Source organism: Heterocephalus glaber, unplaced genomic scaffold (assembly GCF_053883595.1).
Source record: "Heterocephalus glaber isolate CG9 unplaced genomic scaffold, H.glaber_assembly_v1.0 deba00001481, whole genome shotgun sequence".
Taxonomy (NCBI): Eukaryota; Metazoa; Chordata; class Mammalia; order Rodentia; family Bathyergidae; genus Heterocephalus; species Heterocephalus glaber.
The window spans coordinates 63,430,364-63,457,064 of NW_028258317.1; positions in this window are offsets into that span (position 1 = coordinate 63,430,364).

Genomic DNA, 26,701 nt, shown 5'->3' on the forward strand with positions numbered 1-26,701 from the left:
CCTAAAAACTCATGTAGAAAAATGTATCTATAAAATTTTGTAAATAAACTACAAGTTAATCCTTTACTTATAGCGTACTTATTGTGAGGCACTGAGCCTTCCCATCTTTACATGGCCATAAGGTAAAACAAAACAGTACTTTTCACCTTTGAGAGCTACACCATCTCACAACAACTACTCCACTGCTTCCTCAGAACAGGAAATTAACCTTAATATCTTGCAAAAACTAATGTTACTGATATAGAAAGTTTTGTTTAAAAACAATAACTTCAATAGTAGAGGGAATTTTATCAGTTTAGGATTCAATAATACCTGTATTTCTCAGATTTCATGCTGAGTCACGAAATGCAATACTGCACCTAAACTTATTTTGCTTTCAATAGTATCTTTTAAATCCAAGCAATAAATGAGCAATATTTTGGCTCCAAAAGCCATAAGCCATTTGTAATTATGCCATGGTGATGACAGAGATGTCATTGAAATCACTAGAATACTGGTGAAACCACCACTGGTTAGCTTGTGAATTATAAATTACACAAAATCCTTTTGGGAAGAAAGAGAGGCTAAGATATTTCAGTGAGGGTTTGGAATGTCAATAGCAAGTCTTGTGATGTAGAATCTTTACCCACAAGATAGGGGACAGTGTCAACTACTTCCTAAATATTTTGATGGTCTGACACTGAAATTTCACTGTAGAATATATTCTGTGATTTGGATGTAGTCTGTCCTCCAAGAGTTCATGTGTTGGGCACTTGGTCCCCAGTGTGGCACTTTGAGAGGTGGCAGAAGACTTTTACAAGGTGGGGTCCAGTTAGGAGGCAGTTGGGTCAGTGGGGGTGCTACCCTCAGGGACTGAGGGAGTGTTTGGAGAATGCTGACTTAGTCCTTGTGAGAGCAAGTTAGTATAAAAGAGCCCATCTTCCTGTTCTTTGGCTTCCTACCTGGTTATGTGATCTCTCCCTCTCACACATGGCCCCATCACTGTAATACCGCCTACCCTGGGCACCCTTATCCTATCAGTGTTGTGCTATTTGGACTTTGCTTTCTCCCTTCAAAACTGTGAGTTAATCCTTTTTTTGTTCTAACTTACCTATCTTCAGGTATTTTGTTGTAACAGTAGAAAATGAACTAATACAGCATGGTGTTAATGAATAGGATGTGACTCACGTATATTTACTCCTTAAGCCAATCAATACATATCCACTTTTAATCCTCCTATTTCTTGATAGTGTGCTGGGGTTTAAGGGCATGATGCTAAACCAGACATATTCAATTCTCCTACAGCATATTACCCAGGGAAGTATGATCAATGTAAATTTTCCAGCCAGTACTATTATCACCAGCTGATGAGTACTGTAATATGAATTACATTCTAAGCAGCCTCAACTCTGTCACTTTGCCATAAGCATTTTGCTCTCCTTCACAGGACAGGACCCAGGGGTCAGTGTCCCCCAGTACTGAGGTTTGGGAAACTTGCCTAGGGAATAGTATCTTGTCCTTATTCTTCTGCCATACTATCCTCCATGCCCTTGAACCAAGGAGGCCTTGATTAAAGTTACTTGCTCTAATCTTATTATTTTATAATATGCCTGCTTCCAAGTTGAAAGATTTCTACTGGACCGCTGTGATGGCAAGGCAGCACTGAAGCAGAAGCAGGTAAATTTTAAAATGATAGCTCTAAAATTATCCTCTCTCCTCTGTTCTCCTACTTCCCCTTGGCTAACACCTCTGCCCTGATGCACTGCCTCTACCCTCCAATATTACTGCTGCAAAAGGTTTTCCAGGACCAGGGAATATTTTATTTCATTTTCTCCTGAGGCCTTATGGAAAAGGATTACTTCTGATTCTAATTCTATACTCTCATCATTAATTCAAAAATCATATTATTTCTTTTATATTACCCTTAGCTTTATATTTCTGGCATTTCCCTTTTCTGGGATTAGATTGAAAGAATATGTTTAAAGAAACAATATTCTATTCTGGTTGTCCCTCTCAGTTTCACATCCATGCCTGTGGTCTCATTTCCAACCCCTATTAAGAGATGTGTTACCAAAACATAGAAAAGTTCTTTGTGCTTTTCCCATACCATCTAATTATTCTAATTTGTTCTGTCTCTAAAAAATGAGAGGAGAAATCAACACAAAGGCTGATTATGTGGTCTATTCTAGGGGAAAGATCTGAAGGTAGTCAATTGACTAATGCTCAATGTGTTTTAAGGGATAACAGAAGCAACTATCACCAATTTTCTTCCCTTAAATTAGTGTTTTTCAACAGATACATATCTATCATATTGGATAACGTATTCTTTAAGTTAAGAATAGAGCTGGGCAAAAGGAAAAGAAAAAAAAAGGGACCAACACAACATTTTAAATAATAATGCAGTAATATAGCTATCACACTTCCCTGAGGAATTCAGCCTACTTTATGGACACAATTTAGCACAAACCTATAAGAAAGCTAACAAAGCCTCAAAATACTTCACAATAGCCTGGAGAGGTAGAGGTCAAAAACGATTATTGCCTGGCTCAAGAGACAGCAGTGCCTACCAAAAAGAGCACAGGATGGGAAAAGCTGGAAGCTTGTGTTCTAATTTCAGTTATTCCAGTAATTTATTGTGTGATCTGAGTGAACTCAGCCTGGCCCACTTTTTCCAATTATAAAAACCTATATCATCCTCTCAGTGGAATGAAATACCAGACCTGAAAAGTTTCAGATTTCTTTAGGAAAGAAACAAAACAAAAATCATGCCTTCTAACCAACATTGAATAATTCAGAGTCAATGGAAGTTTAATAAAAGCCTGCCTTGTTTCAAATTACATGATGCAATTGCTTTTTTTTTCCCATAGTTTTGGGACCCAGGGCTAAGCATATGCTCTACACAACTGCTTTTTTGAAAACTATTTTTAATGGTATATTTATTGAGATGAGAAATTGCAAGAAATCATAATTTTTAAAAGTCACCAGATATTTTGAGTTTCAAAGTCATTAGGTTCATATTCCAGTGATGACCTTAACTCAGCCTTATGGAGAACTAGCAAAATACCCTAATACTTCATATTTACCATGCATACATAGGAGAAATGGAATATTCATACAGAACTCATACAACTGTTCTATATGTGGTAGTTTTAATACAAAGTTCTGAATTATTTGCCATTCTTTTCATCTAGTGGTAAACTCTATGCCACTTTTTTTCAATTTATCTTGCTTTTGTTTGATTAATAGAGTAAGGCTAAGCAAAGTATGCCCTGTGGGTCCAATCTAGGTAACTGAATATCAAAACACAATCATGTTGGTTACATATAATGTCTCAGGCGTTTTACACCGTAGAAGCAGAGCTGAATAGTTGCAAGAAACAGTATGGCTCTAAAAGTCTAAAATATGCATAGTACTATCTGTCTCTTTATAGAAAATAATTCTCCAACTCCTGCAATCAATTGGGTATAATAAAAAGGACTCTATGTAATATCTAAGACTAGGTCATAAAAGATCTTCAGTTTCTTCCTAGTTCTCACAGAATGTTCGACCTCTGGACATGCTTTCTTGGGACACTAGTTTGAAATTCAAACACTATGCAAAGATATTAAAGCCACGTGGGCAGCTATGTGTAGTTGCTTTAGTCAGCAGCTCCAGCTGAGTCACTTGTCAGGTGATCTCATTTCTGGTGCCTGACACGTGATAGCCTCTAGATGATTCCACCTCCAGCCACACAAATACCATGAGCTAAGGCTTCCAAACATTAATTACAGAACAAAGACAAGATATTCCTGCTATGCACTTTCTATGTTGTTAACACATGGAGTTTGTGTGTATTATTTTTCTTTTTATATCACTAAATTTGTATATATCAATAGATAGCAGGAGCAACACATATAAACAGGGAAACAAAATTTCACAAAGGACATGTTTAGACATGAATGTTGATCAGTTTGGTTAATATACATGAAAGAAGAATGTATAGACACACAGCTAAAGCAGTGTATATATATATAAATCCTATACCTATATATAGACTAGTTTTTACTATCCATAAAATAGAGGAAACTTGGCAATAGCTAGTTTTTTCTACATATTTTTACTATTTTCCAAGAACTGGTAATTTTTTCCTAGGTGTGGATCTTTCTTAACCCTCACAGAAACTTTTTAAGAGATATAATAATATTATCTCTATGTTTTAGATGATAAAATTGACATAAAAAAGTAATTTGTCCAAGAGTACTTATCGAAGAATTTTAGAGTTTAGATTTCATCCCAGACAGTCAGGCATCATTATGAAATATTTAAGAAGTTACTCCTTGAAAGAAGACAGGACTGTAGTCACAATTCTAACTCTAGCTCTGAAGAATTCTACCTCATCTAAAACAGGTTTGTTTTAAAATTAAAAGAAACACTGTATACTTGTCAAAAAATACTTGCCAGTTATTTTCCAGTCTCTATGCCAGCAGAAGTCTTTTCTACTCTTAATATTTCAATTCCTTTTTATCTACTAAATTTTTCAATTTCTTTTTCCTTTCTACTATTAGTCAAATCTTGATGATTAACTCAACATTTTGGAAATAATATAGTGAAATAATCATAATACAGTAAATCTTTATATTCCAATGCTCACTGAAATAGAGGATTTAAGTAATTTTCCAGATTATTTAGACAATCAAAATTATGCTTTTGTCATCAGTGGAAGTATATAAATTACCTGTGACATAAAGTAAGTGTTGAAACAAAAAGTTTCTGGTAGGTAGATTGAGTCACATATATGGATGCTAATCCAAGTTCTTCTACTCCTGTGCTCAAACCCAGTGACTATACATAATTTCTTTCACTGCATCAAGCCGAATGCATTCCAAAAAAGGTATTTTTAGTGGGAGAAGGTGGAATTGTTAATGGGAGAATATCTAAAATAAGACATATATGAAGCCCCTGAATTAAATAACATCAATTATAAATTATATAGAGCAATACATTATTCCATTATTAGTTCATAGCACAAATCATCCAGAATTGGACCAAAAATAGATTTATTATCAAGTATATGAGACCAGAACAAGTGAGGAATTTGTGATAGATGGGTAAAATAGGCAAGATCTGAGACCAACCCATCAGGGAAGAGTGTAGAGTGGACAGACCTAAAAGGAGGAATATCTTTACATCCTCATCCATTCTTTCCTAATTTGGTTATCTCTAAGGTATAATCTGACACAACTTTCATGAATTATTTTCTTCAGTGCAATCAGCAATCAGATGACATATTAAGGCAAGAGTCGACACATTTTTCTACAAAAGGTCAGATAATGTGACCAACAATTGTGATTTGTCACCTTGACTTGAATAAGAATCACTTAAAAGGTTAGTAAAGCTCCAGATGTGTCTGTACATGACTAACCCATACGCCACAAACTAAGGAGGAAAGACCGTCTTGGATGTAGGTGGACGCCAACCATTTGGCTTGCAGCCTAATGGAATAAAAAGGGAAAGATGAAGGAAGTCTTCCCTTTTCTTCTTCAGAGGAGTTCTGCTCTTTGCCGTTGACTTGGGCATTTATCTCCGGTTCCTGAGGCTTCCAGAGTCCTCTTCAGTCTTTCAACACAGATCTTTCAGCTTTCTTAAAAGCAATCACATTGGACTCTGTACTGAGCTCCAGTCCTTCTAACATCTTCTGGATCCTCCGTCTGTCCAGCACACAGACTGTCATTTTACATTCTTCCACCCTGATTTCACAGGGAGCCGTTGCAAGCCTATCTTATCAATCTTTTACATAATCATATATTTTTATGATAAATCTGTTCCTCTCATGAACTCTGATATGGATATAAATATTTTATAATTTGTAGGTCTTATTTCTCAGTTTAACTACTCAATGTGTGTGGTTGTAGCACAAAAACAGCCATATACAATACATCAATGAATAGATGTCACACTGTTCTGGATTGATGTTCACGAGGGACCATGAGTGCATGAGACATGATACAAAATTATAGTTTTCCCTGTATGAATTTCTCCCTGGATAAATTTGGGACTTATCCCAGGAGTTTTATATATATAAGGGTGATAAAAATATAAGGTGAATGTTTAAATTTTTTAAAATTTCTTACAATAAAAAACATTAATCTCTCACAAAACAATCCTCATTTTAAACATACTTGTTCTATACTTCTTGCCACTTTTTAAAAACACTTTTTTGTATTTTATTAGTACATTTTAGGTATACAATATAATAACAATCATAATTGGAAATTTGCACCTTCACGTACTCTCTTGGTTCTTATTTTTCCCCCTTTCCCTGCCCTCCCTTCCACCCCTCCATCCCTCCCTAGTTACACAGACTTTGTTTCCATTTTTCCATTTTCTCATATTAATTCCATTCCCTTCTTTCCTCCCCCCCCACTTCCCCTTCCCCTTTGCCCCTTTTCTTCGTATTTTACATTATCTATTACACGTTTTAGTCCTTATTTACACTTTCAGTTTCTCACACTAGATAAAACATTCGGATTTACATATGTGCATCCTATTTATTTCACTTAAGAGTATTGCCTCAAGGTGCATCCATTTAGCTATGAATGTCTCTAATTTTTCATTTTTTATGATTGAGTAGTACTCCATTTTATAAAAAAACACTTTTTCTTTTCTTTTTTTTAAAATTTTTTTTATTGGTACATTTTAGGTATACAATACTTTTACATTTATCATTGGGGGTTTGTACCTGAACATGATGTATCTTGGTTCTTATTTTCCCCCCATTACCTGTGCGCCATTTGCCCCCTCCACCCTTCCCTATTTACATAGATTTCATTTCCATTTTGGTTCTTTCTCATAATTTTTTCTTTCCCTTTTTCCCTTTCCCCTCCCCCTCCCACCAACCCTACACCTTTGCAAATTTTCTTACTTCAAAATATGAATTTTTCACTTTAATCATTTCAATCCTTTTTAACACTTTCAATTTCTCACACTAGAGAAACTGTTCAGTATTTACACATATGTGTCCTATTTAATTCACTTAAGAGTATGGCCTCAATATGCATCCACTTGCTATAAATGTCTCTATTTTCTCATTCTTTATGGCTGAGTAGTACTCCATTTTATAAAAAAAAAAAACACTTCTTCTTTATCCAGTCTCCAGTTGATGGGCACTTGGGCTGTTTCCAAGCTTTAGCTATTACAAACTGTGCCACTATAAACATGGCTGCACATATATCACTGTGGTATGATTCTTTTAATTCTTTGGGGAAGATTCCCAGCAGGGGAATAGCGGGGTCAAATGGGACCACTAGCCCTAGTTCTTTGAGGTATCTCCATAGTGATTTCCATAGTGGTTGCACCAGTCTGCACTCAGACCAACAATGGAGAAGGGTTCCTTTCTTTCCACACCCTCACCAGCCTTTGTTATTGGTTGATTTCTTGATAGCAGCTATTCTTTCTGGGGTGAGGTGGAATCTCAGTGTTGTTTTCATCTGCATTTCTTGAATGACCAGTGATGCTGAACATTTTTTTAAATGTTTCTTTGTCTGAGAAATGTCTGTTCATTTCAGATGCCCATTTTTGAATTGGGTCTTTGAATTTGGGGGGTCTGACTTTTTTCAGGTTTATATATTCTAGATAGTAGTCTTTTGTCTGAGGTACAGCTGCTAAAATTTTTTTCCCACACTGTAGGTTATCTCTTAGCTCTGTTGGTGGTTTCTCTTGCAGTGCAGAAGCTTTTTAATAAGATGAGATCCCAGTTGTTGTTCCTTTGTGCTAGTTCCCCTGCTACTGAGGTTTTGTTCATAAAGTCTTTTCCTATGCCAATGTCTTCAAGAGTTCTACCTAACTTATCTTCCAGCAAGTGTAGTGTTTTTGTCTTAATATTTAGATTTTTAATCCCCTTTGATCTTAGTTTAGTGCATGGTGATAGGTATGGGTCTAGTTTTATTTTTTGGCAGGCTGAAATACAGTTTCTTATTTATTTTTTAAAATTTATTATTTTTTTTTTGGTACTGGGGATCAAACTCGGGTCCTTGCACTTGCGGCAGAACCACTGAGCCAAATCCCCGGCACTCTTTATTTCTTTATTTTTTTTTAATTAAATTCTTTTATTGGTACATTGTAGGTATACAACACAATTACATTTCTCACTGGGAATTGTACCTTTACATAATGCATCTTGGTTCTTATTTTTTCCCCATTCCTAGCCCTCCCTTCACGCCCTCCACCCTTCCCTATTTACAAAGACTTTATTTCCATTTTTTCCATTTCGCATCATTTTTCCTTTCCCTTCTTTCCTTTCCCCTGCCCCTCCCACTATCCCTACCCCTTTGGACCTTTTCTTCCTATTTTACATTATTGATTATTCATTCTAATCATTGGTACATTTTAGGTATACAATATAATGACATTCATCATTGGAAATTTCCACCTTTACATAGTCTCTCTTGGTTCTTATTTTTCACCCTTGCCCAGCCCTCCCTTCAACTCCTCCATTCCTCCCTATTTACAAAGATTTTGTTCCTATTTTTCCATTTTCTCATATTAATCCCATTCCCTTCTATTCTTTCCCCTAGCCCTCCCACTTCCTTCCCCTTTGCCCCTTTTCTTCCTATTTCACATGACCTATTATAGATTTAGTCCTTATTTACACTTTCAGTTTCTCACACCACAGAAACTATTCGGAATTTATTCATGTGTCCTATTTATTTCACTTAAGAGTATCGCCTCAATGTGCATCCACTTAACTATAAATGTCTCTAATTTCTCATTTTTGATGGTGGATAGTACTCCATTTTATAAAAAAACCACATTTTCTTTATCCAGTCTCCAGTTGATGGGCATTTGGGCTGTTTCCAAGTTTTAGGTATTACAAACTGCGCTGCTATGAACATGGGTGCACATATATCACTCTGGTATGATTCTTTTAATTCTTTGGGGAAGATCCCCAGCAGTGAATAGCAGGGTCAAATGGGACTTCCAGTCCTAGTTCTTTGAGGTATCTTCATACTGATTTCCACAGTGATTGCACCAGTCTACACTCCCACCAGCAGTGGAGCAGGGTTCCTCTTTCCCCACAGCCCTGCCAGCATTGGTTATTGCTTGATTTCATGATAGCAGCCATTCTTTCTGGAGTGAAGTACAATCGCAGCATTGTTTTCATTTGCATCTCTTGAATGACCAGTGAGGTTGAAGACTTTTTCATGTATTTATTTGCTATTTCTACTTCTTTGTCTGAGAAATGTCTGTTCATTTCAGATGCCCATTTTTGGATTGGGTCTTTAAATTGGGGAGGTCTGATCTTTTTAAGTTCTTTATAGATTCGAGATAGTAGACCTTTGTCTGAGGAAGAGCAGGTGAAGATTTTTTCCCACATTGTGGGTTGTCTCTTCAAACTGCTGATGGTTTCTCTTGCTGTGCAGAAGCCTTTTAATAAGAAGAGATTCCACTTGTTGATTGTTTGTGCTAGTTCCTGGGCAACTGAGGTTTTGTTCATGAAATCTTTTCCTACACCGATGTCTTCAAGGGTTCTACCTAACCTCTGTTCCAACTGGTTCAGAGTTTCTATTTTAATATTTAGATCTTTAATCTATTTTGATTTTAGTTTAGTGCATGGTGAGAGATGCAGTTCTAGTTTTAATCTTTGGCAAGTTGAAGCCCAATTTTTCCAGCACCACTTATTAAAGAGGCTATCTTTCCTCCAGTGAGGGTATTTGGCTCCTTTATCAAAGATGAAATGGCTGAGTGTGTCTGGCTTTGTTTCTGCATCTTCTAATCTGTTCCACTGGTCCTCAAGTCTGTTTCTTTGCCAGTACCATGCTGTTTTTATCACAGTAGCTTTGTAGTAGAGTTGCAGGTTGGGGATTGTGATACCCCCTGCCATGTCTCTGTTACCTAGAATTGCTTTTGCTATTCTGGGTCTCTTCTTGTTCCAAATGAATTTTTGGATTGTTTTCTCAAGGTCTATGAAGTATGCTGCTGGGATCTCAATTGAAATTGCATTAAATCTATATAGCAGTTTTGGGAGTATGGCCATTTTCACTACACTAATCCTTCTCACCCAGGAGCAGGGGATGTCTGTCCATTTTCTGATATCCTCTTTAATCTCTCTTTTCAGAGTGCCATAGTTTTCAGAGAAGATGTCTTTGATTTCTTTCATTAGGTTGATTCCTAGGTATGTCAGTTTTTTGGATGCTATTGTGAAAGGAATTATTTGCCCTATTTCTCCCCCCAGTGAGTCTGTCATTGGTGTAGAGGAAAGCTATTGATTTTTGTGTGTTGACCTTGTAACCAGCTACTTGACTGAATTTGGTTATTAAGTCTAGAAGACTTTTGGTGGAGTTCTTGGGGTCTTCTATATAGATTATCATGTCATCTGCAAATAATGACAATTTGATTTCTTCATTTCCTATTTTTATTCCTGTTATTTCTTTCTCTTGTCTAATTGCCATGGCTAATGTTTCCAGAACTATATTGAACAAGAGTGGTGATAGTGGACAACCTTGTCTTGTTCTTGATTTTAGTGTGAAGGATTTCAGTTTTTGACCATTTAGTATGATATTGGCTGTTGGTTTTTCATAGATGGCTTCTATCAGTTTGAGGTAGAGACCATCTATTCCAATTTTTTGTAGGGTTTTTATCATAAATGCATATTGGATTTTGTCAAATGCTTTTTCTGCGTCTATGGAGATAATCATATGATTTTTGTCCTTGGCTCTATTGATATGGGGTATTACATTGATTGATTTGCATATATTGAACCATGCCTACATCTCTGGGATGAATCCCACTTGATCAGGGTGTATGATCTTCTTGATGATCTTCTGCATTCTGTTTGCCAGTATCTTATTAAGGATTTTTGCATCTATGTTCATTAGTGAGATTGGCCTGTAGTTCTCCTTTTCAATTGGGTCTTTCTCTGCTTTGGGGATCAAGGTAATGCTTGCTTCCAGGAATGAATTTGGGAGTACTGCTTCCCTTTCAATTTCATTGAAGAGTCTAAACAGTAGTGGCAGTAGTTCCTCTCTAAACGTCTTGTAGAATTCATCAGTGAAGCCATCAGGGCCTGGGCTTTTCTTAGTTGATAAGTTTTTAATTACATTTTCAATTTCATTGGTTGATATTGGGTTGTTCAGAATTTTTAGGTCTTCTTCATTCAACTTTGGTAATTCATATGTATCTAGGAATCTGTTCATTTCTTCTGTGTTGTCCATCTTATGGGTGTATAGGTTCTGGAAGTAGGTATTGATGATCCTCTGGATTTCTGCTGGGTCTGTTGTAATTTCACCCTTTTCATTCCTGATTGCGTGAATTTGGGCCTTTTCTTTCCTTTTTCTGTCAAGGTTGGCTAAGGCTTTGTCAATTTTGTTGATTCTTTTGAAGAACCAACTCTTGGTTTCATTGATTTTTTTTGTATCATTCTCTTAGACTCCATTGCATTAATTTCTCCTCTGATCTTTATAATTTCCTCCCGTGTATGAGCTCTGGGGATGTCCTGCTCTTCTTTTTTTAGAAGCTTGAAGTGTAGCATCAGGTTGTTTAATTGGGCTCATTCTGTTTTCCTATTATGCATATTCACTGCTATGAGTTTCCTTCATAAGACTGCTTTCATTGTGTCCCATAGATTCCGATATGTTGTATTGGCATTGTCATTTATTTGAAGGAACTGTCTGATTTCTTCTCTAATTTCCTCTATGACCCATTGGTTATTCAGAAGTGTGTTGTTCAATTTCCACATGTTTATGAAATCTTTGGAGTTTCTTTTGCTATGGATCTCCAATTTCATCACACTATGGTCTGATAATATACAGGGGATAACTTCAATTCCTTTGCACTTACTTAAACATGTTCTATGTGTTCTATTTTTGAGAATTATCCATGTGCACCTGAGAAGAATGTGTATTCTGATTTTTTGGGGTGGAAGACTCTGTAAACATCTGTTAAGTTTATTCGTTCAAGAGTTCAATTGAGTTCTAGTATTTCATTACTTATTTTTTGTCTAGTTGATCTATCTATTTGTGACAGTGGGGTGTTGAGGTCCCCCACTACAATTGTATTAGTGCATATATGACTTTTCTTGTCTGTTCCTATTTGGTTTATATATTTGGGTGCACTAGTGTTTGGTTCATACATATTTATGATTGCCATCTCTTACTCTTGGATTCTTTCCCTTACAAGGATGTAGTGTCCTTCTTTGTCTCTCTTAATCAGTGATGGTTTGAAATTTACTTGTTGTGCAAAGAGGATAGCTACTCCTGCTTTTTTTTGGGTTCCCGTTGCATGGAGTATTGTTTTCCACCCTTTACCTTTCAGTCTATGAGTTTCCTTTTGAATGAAGTGTGTTTCTTGTATGCAACATATTGTTGGATTTTGTTTCTTGACCCATTCTGCTAGTCTATTTCTTTTGATTGGTGAATTGAGACCATTAACATTGATGGTTATAACTGAAACGTTCTGACTTGTCATTGCCATGACTTTTTCTTTTTGTTGGGTTCCTCCCCTTTACATTTAATTTCTTGTCATGCCAGATGGGTTCATTCTACTTTGCTTCCTGGGGTTGTGATCCTCAATGTTTGTTCCTACGATATTGTGTAAAATTCTTTGGAGTGCTGGTTTGGTATTCATGAAGTTCCTTAGGTGCTCTTTGTCATGAAAGTATCTTATTTCTCCATTAATTTTGAAAGATAGTTTTGCAGGGTCCATCAATCTGGGTTGGAGGCTGTTTTCTTTTAGGGCTTGGAATATGTCACTCCAAACTCTTCTTGCCTTGATGGTTTGTGTTGAGAAGTCTGCTGTGATTCTGATGGGCTTTCCTTTGTATGTGATTTGTTTCTTTTCTCTAACTGCTTGGAGAACTTTGTTCTTCTGTTGAGTTTCTGGAATCTTAACAATTATATGCCTATGTGTAGATTTTTTTGGATCAAGGCTATTTGGAATCCTATATGCCTCACTTATCTGTATGTCAAGCTCTTTTCCCCTGCTTGGGAGGTTTTCTACCATTATTTCTGTGAAGAGAATTTTTTATGTCTTCTCCACCCTCTCCTGTTTCTTCATTGACTCCAGTCAGTCTTATGTTATTCTTCTTTGCATCATCTAGCAGCTGCTGGATTGATTTGTCATGTTCCCTTATAATTTTGAAGCAATTTTTCTTTTCTTGGTCACTAATTGCAATCTTATCTTCTATATCTGAATTTCTGTCCTCACACTGGCTCATTCTGCTGTGTAGACTTTCAGTGGAGTTTTTCATCTCCTGGATATCTATTTGCATCTGTTTTATGAATTCCATTTGTTTCCTATGTTGGGATTCCATCATGTTCCTGAGCTCCTCTCTAGATTTATTAATCATGTCTTGCACTAGGGGCACAATTTCTCCTGTTATCTGAGAAATTATTTCTGATTTCATTTTTTCCAGATCCCCTTTTGTTGCCAGTTCAGTGGGTCCAGGTTGTTGAGTATCAGAGTGTTCCATCTCATATCCCCTTGGGGTTGCTGTAGGTGATCTGGAAGCCTGGTTTTGAGACTTATTTACGTGTTTTCTCATTTTGACTGGAGGGGGGCTGCTGGCCCCTTCAGTGATTACCTCCTCTGAGCTGGGAGAGGTGGAACAGGGCCTGGGAGCAGCAGGAGGGATGGCAGCTGGGAAGCCCCTTCCTCTGGATGAGGAGCAGTGGGATGGTGGCTCAGAAGCCCCTACCTTTGGGCCAGGAGCAATGGGAGGAATGGTGGCCTGGAAGCCCCTTCCTCTGGGCCAGGAGTGGCAGGACAGAAGGTGGCCCAAAAGCCCTTTCCTCTGGGCAGGGAGCAACAGGAGGGATGGTGGCCGGTAAGCCCCTTCCTCTGGGCCAGGAGCTGCAGGACTCATTACCATGGTCTGGTGGTCCAGTGTCCTGTAAGTGTTTGTAGTGTGGAACCAGGTGGCTGTACAGAGGAGTGTGGGGGGGTGTCCAGTGTATTGTTGCCAGGGCTCAGGCTGATTAGGCATGTTCTGCCCAACTTGGGACCTTGGTAGGGTGTCTGCAGACCTGCCTGTCTGCAGCAGGCTGATTCAGCGTGTTCCATTTGACTTGGGACCTCGGTAGGGTGAAAAATATAACAATTGATTAATTTCTTAATTTTAGAAAAAATTACTAAATGTAATGGGAAAATTATTTCTCCTTAAATAAATATATATATATACATATATATATGTATAAATATATATTATATATATACATCCTCCCTCAGCCACAGAATGCTGAGATTACAAGCATGTACCACCATGTTGAGTTAGAAATGCAACTTTTAAAGATTAAACTAATCAGCTTGGATCATTCATTCAAGTACTTATGAAAGGAAGTACAAGTTCAGAAATATACCTCTGATCTTATGCAGTGGACCAACTGAGTCATAATAGAAACTACAGTTTTATTATAGACAGGATATGGTGATAAGCTGGATTTTACTCTCAGTAAAATCATACCAGAAATTTGTACATATATAGTCTGGCATGCATTCATCAATATACAGGAATTCTTTATTTATCTGCCATTATTAAGGAATAAAGTGCTATATATTAGGAAGAATATATACATAGATACATATATTTCATAAATAAACATAACAACTAGCTTAGCTTCTATTGATAAAATCTTTCAGACACAAACATCAATGTCTCCCTCTGTCCCAACCCCCAGCACTGATGGGATTTGAATCTAGGATCTCATGCATGTTAGGTAAGCATTCTACCACTGGACTATAGCTCCAGCCCCTCAAAATCTTTTGATGAGGGAATATTTAAACAAGAATTGAACACATGCATGTTCTAAATTTAGAAGTAATTCTTAGACATAAGATTTTACACCAGGTATTTTTCTTTATTTCTAGTTGATTTCTTAGATGTTCATGACTATAGTAATACCTTTAAATTTGTCTCATATCTTAGACTTGTCTTCCTGAATTAGCAGTGAATATTGTTCTACATGGAGGTGTAATATAAATTTAGTTCGTAAGTTCAAAGAACATCTAACTTATTGGGAAATACAGACCCACTTACTCATGACAATTTCATTTGTTTTCTAAATGAAATAGTGAAATTGATAAAGTGCTATGAACTCCTCGAATGACCACATCAGATTCAAACTTCGATGTGTGGCTCTGAAGATTATTTTTTAAGAGATAACTTGCAACATTTTCTCAGCTACATGTAGAAAATAATACAGATTAAATAGATATGGGCTTTACTTTAAGCAGTTTAGCATTTTTTGACATTCTCAGCATTCTCATAATGAAATTAAATCCAAAAAGAGATTTCTCTTGATGATCTCTTGACATGGCTCTTGCTCACCTACAAGATTTTCCATAATCACAAAGGTGATGTTGAGGGCAAGAAACTCCAATATTGTTACACTTTAATAAGGCAATAGAAATTTTAAGAATGTAATGTTCTGGGATTTGGAATACAGTTCAGCTATAGAGTCCTCGCTTGTTCAAGGACCTGGGTTCCATCCTCAACACTGCAAAGAAAAAAAAAGATGTTACAAAGCTGACAGAGTCATTGCAAAGTAATTTTAAATGAAGTCTAAATTATTTCCTGCTTGTCAAAAGGCAAAAATATTTAGGTTGCAAGAATCATATAGATTCATACTTAAATGTGGAAGATAGTAGACACATGAGGCTATTTATATTTAAATTAATTTAAAAATAAAATTAAAAATTCAATCCTTCAATCACATTAGCCTCATTTCAAGTCATTATATAACAGATAGATTCCATAATGGACAGTACAAACAGAAAAATTCCAGTTATTACAGAAAGTTCTATTGGACAGTACTAAAGATATGCATAGACATTTATGGGGATGGAAACAGGCTCAAGGATGTAATATTACTTTCCCAAGGTCACAGAGCTATGTTTTCCTAGGAACAAAAAATAACTCAAGGAAAACAATAACACAGGCATAAAAGAAACCCAATAGCTTCTGGAACTTTCCAAGTAGGGTCTAACAATGAAAATTTAGCTGTCAACAGGATTGAAGCTCCTGATGGCTGGTAAAATCTACCTGCCTGAATTTGAACATTTAACATTTGATGCAATCACCTCAGTAGCAGAAAACATTCAACACATTTAGGCAAGCTTCGTGTTTTTTGCCATTGTTGTGCTTCCAAATTATGTTTATCAGTTTCACATACAGGGTACTACTCTCAAATGTGATCTCTCTCCATACAAGAAGAAATTTTGTGAAGGTTATGACTATATTTTTAAAAAGGTTGATTTTTAAATGCATCATGCAGCCTGGCCTAGTTTTAAAAGGGACTCCTGCCATCACATAATCAAGATGTGAAATCTTTTCTCACCTTGCAAAAGTCAAAGACAGTCCCTGCATTTTCATTATTTTGTTGAAATCCAAATATTATTTTTCCATTCTCTAACTTGTTTTCATCACACTGTGATCAACTATTGCCAGGAAAGGAAAGGTTAGATTTATCAATCAAAATTTGCTACAGGCCCTCTAAATAATTGAACCCTCAGGAGAAAAAAACCTCGTGTCTTCTTTTTCTGTTGTTTCAATATCTTCATAAAAAGTCATTTCAATATGGTTGGTCCTGTATCTGTGGTTCTGGGGAGTGCTTATCTTCCTCATATGTCCAGAAAGCCTGTGAATCAGTGAGTAAATATGGGCAAGAGATACAGCTAGGAGAAAGGAGAGAGCTTACTGCTGAGGAAAGGACAGTGTTCTCAAACCTCCTTGAATTGACGCCAGGAATACCCATAATCAAGCAAATGTTTGCATTATTGAGAAATGAATATCTGAGGTCATGTGGTCAGATTTCCTTCTACAACTAGCAATTTCCTTCTTTTGGGGGATGTTTTTTAATTTTGAAATTTTTTTATTAGTACGTGTTTGTGGTACTGAATTATTCCATTCATCATAGGGAAAAATTTTCCTTCTTTAATTCTTCTCTTCCTCCTGCCTCAGAAAAAAGTTTAGGGACATCAGGAGAAGTCGATTTTTAGAAGAAATGGAAGGAAAGGCTGCTTGATGGGTCCAGCCTGGCTCAGGAAGATTATGAGAAGCCGAAGCAGCCATGTAGAAGGCAGACTTTTCAGTTGGGTCCTCATATTGAGCTCTGGGAACATCCAAATACAGGTCAAACAGGATTCACAGGGCACTATCAGGTCCCAAAGGAGTAGGGGACAAGAAGCAGGAGCAGAAACTCATTGTTGAAAGTCTAATAGACACAGTGGGATTTAAACCCTGAAAGGCCACGCAGTAGCATCTATCAACTGGCTTCCCTCTGGTCATGAGGATTCCCAGAGGGCAGCTCACAGTTTCAAGGTCTCCTGGGTCAAATGGGGAACTGTTTGTTAAATATTCTGCCTCTACTCTGTACTGTAATAACTCACAGAAAAACTTGAGCATATTACATCCCAAATTAAAATGTTAGGAACACAGAGTTTTAAGATTTGGAAGCAAGGGGCAGATTTGGATTTTATCTTGCAGTAGCAAAAACAGGCACAGATACTTCCCTTAACATTTCTCTCCCTCCCTCATCTTCCATCTCTGTGTCTTAACTCTTCCCCTTGCTGATTTATCCACAGGGATTTAAGTTCTTCTTCATTTGCAGTCGTGGTCCCAAGACTCTCATGTGAATTATGGAGGTGCTCACATTTTACATCAAATTCTTGTTAGTGTCTCTCACTAATATGAGTCATCCTCCAGGGGAATTAGGGTGACAGCTTTTAAATGTGTTTTGGTTTCTCCATCCTTTTATACTTGAAAAGCACTTCCTCATTGGTTACTTATCTTTGACGTTCTCTGTACTCTTTGTTAGTCTCATGTGAAAGCCATGCTTCTGTCCTGCCTACCGCTAACTCTTCAGTTCCTAAATTGCCCTGCCTGAGCCTTGCAAGGGACAGTAGTTGTGGCTGGATGATGCTGTAATTAGATGCTGCCTCGCTCAACAACTCGGTCCCTCCTCAACATACTAATTTACTAGTTCGTAAGTGTTAGAAAAGACAACGTAAAGCAAAATGATGGTTTTCTGCTCTACTAGAGGCAATTTGGCATAGTCACCAAAACCTTTGTTACTTACAATGACCAAGTGTGGGATAAACAGTGCCTAAGTGACAGACCCCAACCATCATGATATGTGCTTGAAAGTGGCCCCAAACAGCTTTGCAAGGGGCCCAGTATTTCACTGAGCTTTGTGAAACGATGGTCACTTTTTAAATTCTTTCCTTCATCACCTAAACACAGGAAAACTACCAGAGCCCTGTACAGGGATGGTTGGAAGATGACTTGATTCAGAATCATTACTCACCAAGGATTAAGACTTCTTACTGAGTAAATCACATGATACCTGTTTTTCTTTCTTCTTTTAAATATAATATCCTGGGAACTCCCTAAAAAAGATCTTGATTGCTGATTGTGGTAGGCTGGAAAATGCAACCTCTTCACCTTACACACTCACACACACACACACACACACAAATCATACACCAATGTCTGGAATTTGTGATTGTCCCCTTATTTAGAAAAAGTGTCTCTGATGTGATTAAGTTAAAGATCTCAGAATAGAAGATCATTCTTTTGTCTTACTGTTTATTCTTGCTGAGACAGAATATCCAACACCAATTTAAAGGAGGAAAGGTTTATTGTAGCTCACAGTTTGTAGAAGTTTCAGTCCATAATCAGTGGGCTCTAAGTAAGGGTGACACGGAAGAAGGACACAGCAGAGGAGAAACTGTTCATAGCAGGCAAAGGTAGCAAAAGCAGCAAGTGGCAAGCAGCAATGGCCCTCTTTCAGTGCCTTTTATTGAATCCAGGGCAGATAATACTCACACTCTTAATCCTAACATTGTACCAGAATCAATCTGAGCATCACATCCTTAAACCCAGCATCACACACTCTAGATTCAACCACCTCTGACAAGCCCCACCTATGACTGCAGGAGGCTTTGAGGGGACATCTCGACACATGCCATAATACCTAGGTCCTTCAATGCAATTACTAATGTCTTTGTAACAGTGGATCAGGGGGGATCACATAGCAGGGAGAAGCAATATGAGCACAGAAGGAAAGACTGAAGTGAATTCTGCCGCAGCCAAGGAATGCTAACAGAAGCTGGGAAGGTCAAGGAATAGATTCTCCCCCACAGCCTCCAGAGGGGGTGTGGCTCGGCTGACACCTTGATTTCAGTCCCATGATATCGATTTCAGATTTCTAGTCTCCAGAACTATGAGGGAGTAAGTATTTTGTCTTTGCAAACACCTAGGTTTGAGTAATTTCACACATAAGTCACAGGAAATAAAAACATAGTTTTAGTTACTTCTTGAAGTAACTTGCCTAAAATTTAAGGCTTAAGTAATGATTTTTGGACTCAGCTGCAAAGTTCATGGTTATAGTTTCCCCTGAGGCTGCAATCAAATATCTGTTGGTCATCTGAAGGCTTGATGTGGATGAATGTTTAAGTTTGCTCCCTTACGTGGCCCACAATTACACTGGCTTTCCTGTGGACATTCAGCTGTGCTGTGCAATGGGAAGGCTACACACAACTTCTGCCTTTGGCTGAGGCTTCTCAAGTCATTGCAAATGAATTTTGAGAGAAAGGATTTTAAGAATAAATGTTCTGGACACTAAGGTACAAACTTCAAGGCTCCTTATGGATTAGCACAAGAGTTATCAGAAAGTTACTTTAGCTATCTCCTGTTGATCAACCAAATCCTTAATCCTAGCTCAGCTTCATACAGTACACAGGCTCTGATTCTTCATTTGAAGAGCAGCAAGTGCCGACAGGAAGGGATGCAATCCTCTCCTTTATAGACCATCTGTACCCACTGTATTCTCCCAACTTCTCCCTGGACAGGACCATGCCTGCTCTGGCCCTGTGTTCATTTCTCAATTTTTTCTCATCTATTATTATATTTTGACAATGTTGAAGAGACACACACAAACACACACACACTATGATTTATGATTTATCTATCCTATTGTTTAAGGGTATTTGGTTTAGCTTTAGTTTCTATTATAAATAGTGCTCTTGGATGTTTATATCAAATAAAATACCAAAATACCTTGCAGGTTTCCAAGCTATTTTATATGTCAGTTCTACCCTTGCTTTTCTCTTTAATCCAAGTTAATATTTAACCACAATAACTATGTTGTCCAAGAATTAATTTTATGTGTGGGCTCACTTGAAAATGGGTCATCATAAATTCTCAAGTCTGTTCTCCTGCCAGATTGTTTCTCATCTACCATTCTTCTTTGAAATAAAATACTAGTAAATTATAGTATACTTAAGAGAAGTGCACAAGTCCTATATATACAAATATATACACGAACACATATGTATGTATGCACAGTTCAATAAATTTTCCCAAAGTGGACAAATTTAGATAGACAACCAAGATCACAGAACAGAACACTATTGGATTGTTCAGATTTTATTGCTCCTTCTCTGTTACTTTCTACATCATCTCTCACCAGGGTAATTAGAATCCCAATTTATGTATCATCTAATAATCTTATCTATTTTTGAACTTTATAATCTCTATAATCTTTATAGTTTTATCTCTTTTTTCAGTAGAATCAGTTATGTTTGTAAGATACATTCATTTTGTTGTATGTATTTGTACTTTATTTTTGTTCCCATAAAATTTTCTATCACATTAATAAACAATGATTTACAACTCTACCATTTAAGGATGTTGGGTTCATCATTAGTTTATGAAAGAAAAACTCTTATGAAAAATTTCATACATAAATTTTTCTGAACTTACCTAGATATCTCTAAGATGTTGAGGAGTAGGTTTGCTGGACGTGCACATGATCATGTTTAGTTATGTACTGCTAAACAGGTTTGCAAAATATTGTTTCCAACTGTGCCCCAACTAACAATATATGCAAGCTCTAGGTGTTCCACATCTTCACTAATGCTTGGTATATTATCAATTATTTTTATCTTAAACAGTCTGAAGGTTTAGTAGTGATAACCCATTGATTTTTAAATCTCATTTCCTTGGTGAATGCTAAGGGAGAGATCTTTCTATATGGCAGTTGGTCATTGAAAATCCTCTTTTTCGAAATGCCTATTCAGGTCTTTTGCCCATTAATTATGTACTTTGGCTATGCTCAGGCCTCATGACTTCTCCCATACTGTCTTGCTCTTTTCTTCCCTAATAATCCTTAATTTTAATGTAGTGCAATTTGTCTATATTGCCCTTTATGTTGGATGTTTTTCTATCCTGTGAGAGAAATCATTGCCCACCTCGGAAGATAGCCCTCTTTGTAATGCTTTAGAAGGTTCATTTGGTTATCTTTCATATTCAGGCCCTTTCATCTAGACTGACTTTTGTTTATTGAGGGTCAGGGTCAGGTTTTCTTGTTTTCCTATGTGGAAATACAATTACCTAGCCTCCTACATTAAGCAGACAAACATTTCTCACTTATTATGACAACTTATAACAAGTGCCACTTGTTAAAACATCAGTCTTACCTATTTTTAGTGTTACTAAACCTTCTATTTTGTTCCATTGCTGTACTGTTCTACCCCAACTTCGCTATTTGAATCACAGTAGCTTCACATTAAGTCTAGTTGCCAAGTAATCTAAGTCTCCTAGGTTTTTAAGTCTCCTCAAGGTTGTCTTGTCTGAGTCAGGTGTGGTGAGGCACTCCTGCAATTCCAGTACTCTTAGAGGCTGAAGCAGGAGGATTGGAAATTTGAAGCCAAACTGAGCAACTTGTAGAGACTTCATCTCAAAATAAAAAATAAAACATGGCCTGAGAACAGAATAGTGCAAAGACCCTGGGTTCAATCTTTAGTACTGAAAAAAAGTTGCATTTTCTGTTTTTGAAGCTTTATTTTTAAAATACTTTAACTTTTCTGTCATTATTCATACTACCATTACTGCTACCACACTACCAACAACAAAAGCTTAACTAGAATTCTGAGTAGGTTTGTACTGAATTGATGAGCAATTTGTGGAGAATGAACATCTTCCAAATATTTAGTCTTTTCATCCATGAGCAATGTGTATATGCCATTTATTAGGTCTTCTTTAATTTCTCTCATTAATAGCTTTTACTTCTCTGCTTTGAGATGTTAGACATGGATTGTATAGATTCATTTAGATATATTAGATGATTTGAAATTCCTACTATAAATAATATGTTACATTTTTATTTCCAATTATTTCTGGAATAGAGACCTACAATTGATTTTTTCTATGTTGGCTTTAACCCTGTAAAATTACAAAGTTATCTTATTAAATATATTTTTATGTATAATTTTAGATTCTCTTTGAGCAAATTTTATCATCATAAGTAATAACAATTTTCTGTCCAATCATTATACTGTTACAGAAATCTCCGAAAGAAATACACAGATACCCAGAATTCGGATAAAATAATAAAATTTCTTCTCGCGAGCAGACGGGAACGCCAGAAACCAGTCTGGTCAGTATCCATGTCCCCTTTGTTCAGCATTTCCCTTTTTATGTCCTTTTTAGCCATTATCTCAAAACTAGTGGTCTTTGATGTGTAAATACAATTCCAGGTCCACACAGACACAAGATAGGCACATATACATTGTAAATTCACCCTGGCATGGTAACTTTGTTAGGTTAATGAAGTTACTGGTTAGAGTCACATTAAACAAGGAGTTACAGGAAAAGCAAATCTTAAAAGAACACATTACTTATTTTGCTTCTACAACTACCTTAATATTCAATCTATTAAGTTATCTAAAACTTTTCCGTATAAATACTTTTATTTTTCTCTTTGCTTTATTGCTCCTTCTGAGCTTCCAACATAATAGAAGTGGTTATTTATGGAAGTGGTTATCTCTTCATTTTTTATTGTCTTAGAACAAAGCTTTTGTTATTTTAACCATGAATTTTGCTACAAGATTTTTTTTAGAAATTCTTTATTAGAGTAGGAAAATTTTCATATTTTTCTAGTTTTTAATGAAAAATTCAAATAACGTTTTGATATTGATTTTTTTCATTAAGTTTATTGGTACATTTTAGGTATGAAATACAGTAACATTCATCATTGGGAACTTGTGCCTTTACATGATGTATCTTGGTTCTTATTTTTCCCCCTTCCCCTGCCCTCCCTACAAACCCTCCACTCCTCCCTATTTACAGAGACTTTGTTTCCAATTTTTCATTTTCTCATATTTTTTTCCTTTTCCTTCTTTCTTTTTGATATTAATTTATATGGAAATGCATTTTCTGCCTTCTCTCCAAGGAAAGCATAGGGAACAAACTCATTGATATTGACCTTGACAATAATGTTTTTAGATAACACATCCAAAGCTAAAGTAACAAAAACAAAAATATACAAGTAGGGTCATATGAGACTAAACATCTTCTATACCACAAAGTAAATAATAACTAAATAAGTCAAAACAATCATGAAATATCCCCTCACACACGTTGACATAGTGTTAGGAAAAGAAATAACAAGTGTTGACTAGGATATGGAGAAAAAATACTCCTACACTTTGGTATGAACATAAATCAGTATGGATATTATGGAAAACAGTACGGAAATTCCTTAAAACATTAAAAATAGAATTACCTAATAGCTCAGCATTTTTGAGTCGTAAGAAAGCCCCAAATAATTGCAATTAATACCTCATAGAGATACCTGTTCCCATGTTCATTGCAGCATCATTCACAGTAGATAAAATAAGAAAACAATGGAAGAGCCCTTCAGTGGTTGTAAGGACACAGAAATGGTGGCATATACTTGTATATAGAGAAAATGATATATTATTCATGTTTTAAAAAGGAGAAACTGCCATTTGGAACAACATGAATGGATCTAGAGTATGTTGTGGTGAGAGAAACAAACCAGAAAAGCACAGCAACAAGCAAAGCACTGCATGATCTCACTTGTATGTGTCATCTAAACTTTTTGAATGCCTAGACAGATCAGGATGGTGGTTATCAGGAGTGAGGAAGGGGAGGGAATGGGGATAAGAAGGTCAAATGGTACACACAGTTTTTGGAGATGATTACTTCTAAAGAACTAATATATAGCATGGAGATTATAATTAATAATGTATATTGGAAATTTGCTAAGTGAGTAGATTTTAGATGCTGCTATCACAAAAAGAAAAGCTATGTAACATGAAGAGTGTGCTATTCTACAGTTATTGACTGTAGAAATCATTTCACTATGTATATGTGTCAAAACATCACGTTATATACCTTAAATACATAGAATAAAAACCAAAAGCATATAGAAAATACTTTAGGGGAAATTCTTTCTCCCTAGATTTTACTATTTTATATTGAAAGCCTACAATCAAAGATTATATATATATATCGAGACAGGGTCTTGCTATGTAGTTTAGGCTGGCCTTGAACATACTATGTAGGGCTGGCCTCAAACTCAGGGCAATCCTCCTGCCTCAGTCTCCTGAGTGCTTGGATTACAAGCATGTGTCACCATGTTTGGCAAAGATTGCATATAATTTATCTAATTCTCTAGTATGATTTTTCTAGGGTGAACTGGTGACATTAAAATCAGAAAGAAGTCTATCATTTTAGTTTTTTTATTTTTTAAAATTTTTTAAAAGAAATCTATCATTTAAAAAGTTCTGTTTTGTTTTCCTCTAAATTCTGTGATTACTTTCTCCCATGTTCCCTAGTTTTTTCCTGCCCTCAAACTTAATTATCAGATTGATTACTAAGAAAAAAAATAATAGTTAAACCAATATGTTAATTTAAAATTTTTTTTATTTTTTATTTATATATTAATTGGTACATTTTTGGTATACAATACGTTTACATTTATCATTGGATGCTTGTACCTGTACATGATGTATCTTGGTTCTTATTTTTTCCCCCATTACCTATGCGCCCTTCAACACCACCACCCTTCCCTATTTACATAGACTTTTTTTCCATTTTTTTCTTCTTCTTCTCTTTCTCATAACTTTTCCTTTCCCGCCAATATGTTAATTTTAAAAGGAATCAATTTTGACTTGAATAAGGATATAAATTGGTTAACTTCCAAAAAATCTTTTTAATTTCCAATGAATAGTATCCAATCATCTTTACCAGGAGAAATTAATAAATGATTGAGGAAAACACTCTTGATAACACTAGCATTATTGAATAATAATCAAATATATAAAATTACCTATTTTTCTTATTTATGCAACTAATTGCTTAACTTTCAAAAAGAACATAGAGTTATGGGATGAGGTGTGGAGAAATGGCCTGTCATAGTAACTATAAACATAGGAAGAATAAGTCTGTAAATAAAAATAGTTTTCTACAAATATACTTGAAATATTTGTACTTGAAGAGCTTCTAGAATAACACTTAAGTTTAACAAAACACATCCTGATAAGTAAGAAATTTGGTAAAATTTATCTGATTTTTTTCTTAAATTCACACAAATTTATTTTTATCTTAACTTCTATTTTTAATTGTGTATATGTATAGGAAAGAATGTAATATTTTGATCTATGTATACATTATAGAACAATTCAATAAAATTTAATCAACATGCTACTACATCAATATGGAATTTTTGAGTTGAAATACATTAATTTTGATAGTTTTTTTTTTTTTTTTTTTTTGGTGCCAGGGATTGAACTCAGGTCCTTGCACTTGCGAGGCAGGTGGTGGAACCACTGAACTAAATCCCTGGCCCTGTAGTTTATATATATTTATATATACATATATATATATTTATATATATTTATATATATATTTATATATATTTATATATATATTTATATATATTTATATATATATAAACTGAAATCACAATGAGTGCAGTGGATTTCTAAAATTTATTCTTCCATTCTAAATGCAACTTGGTACATTTCTACTCTGTTTCTGTGAAGACCTTCTTATTTTTTACTATGCAATCAGAGTCCCTGCATTTTTAAAGCTAAAACCAAGGCATGTGACAAAATAGATGAAATTAGAAAAGTCCCAGAAAATCCAGAGCATTTGGCTTAAATGTCTGTTGGCAATATTATATTTCTCTCCAGTTCTGGAGTGAACTTCTCCATACCTGCCAATCTAACTTGACTAATGTATTGTTTTTACAGAACATTAGTAGAAATTAAATGGTAAATTCAGCCAAACAGTCATTCCATATATCAGAAAGAAAAATCAGTCAATACCACTGTCTGAGTGAAATGAATGAAGAAAACAATTCAATGCAAACAGCCGTCCCAGTAGATTTCCATGAGTACAGTAGTGGTGTCATGTGCAGAATTAATCTTTCCTCACTCTTAACTGGAGAACATTCTGCCAGCCAATTCAGTCACTCAAATAATCTTGAATTTTAATATTCCAGTTTCATTTGCTATAAGTTAATAGTGGCTGCCCTTCCTCCTCCTTCATCTGTCAATCAATAGAGAATGCCATAGCAGGAGAATAGTAATATTGGTATATTGTAATGTACAGCTCTGAATTCCACAACTTCAAATTTCTCCGACTAAGTCAATGATGATCTTAAAAAGAGTCTGCTGCAGAAAGAATATGTGAATTGAATCCCAGACCACGGGCAGTCCCTTCGAGCACTAATGTTGCCTATCTGTGACTTTAATATATCATACAATACCTCAAGAAGATCACTCTTAAGTGGTCAGCAGAAAATGCCTCCAAAGTAGGCACATCAGAAAAACATTGTCATCTACATTTGACTTTAAAGTCAACTTGTCTTTTACTGGTGAACTAGGATTGAGTGTAGATTCTCTTCTGTGACCATTCCAGATTCTGTTGGCAACAGTG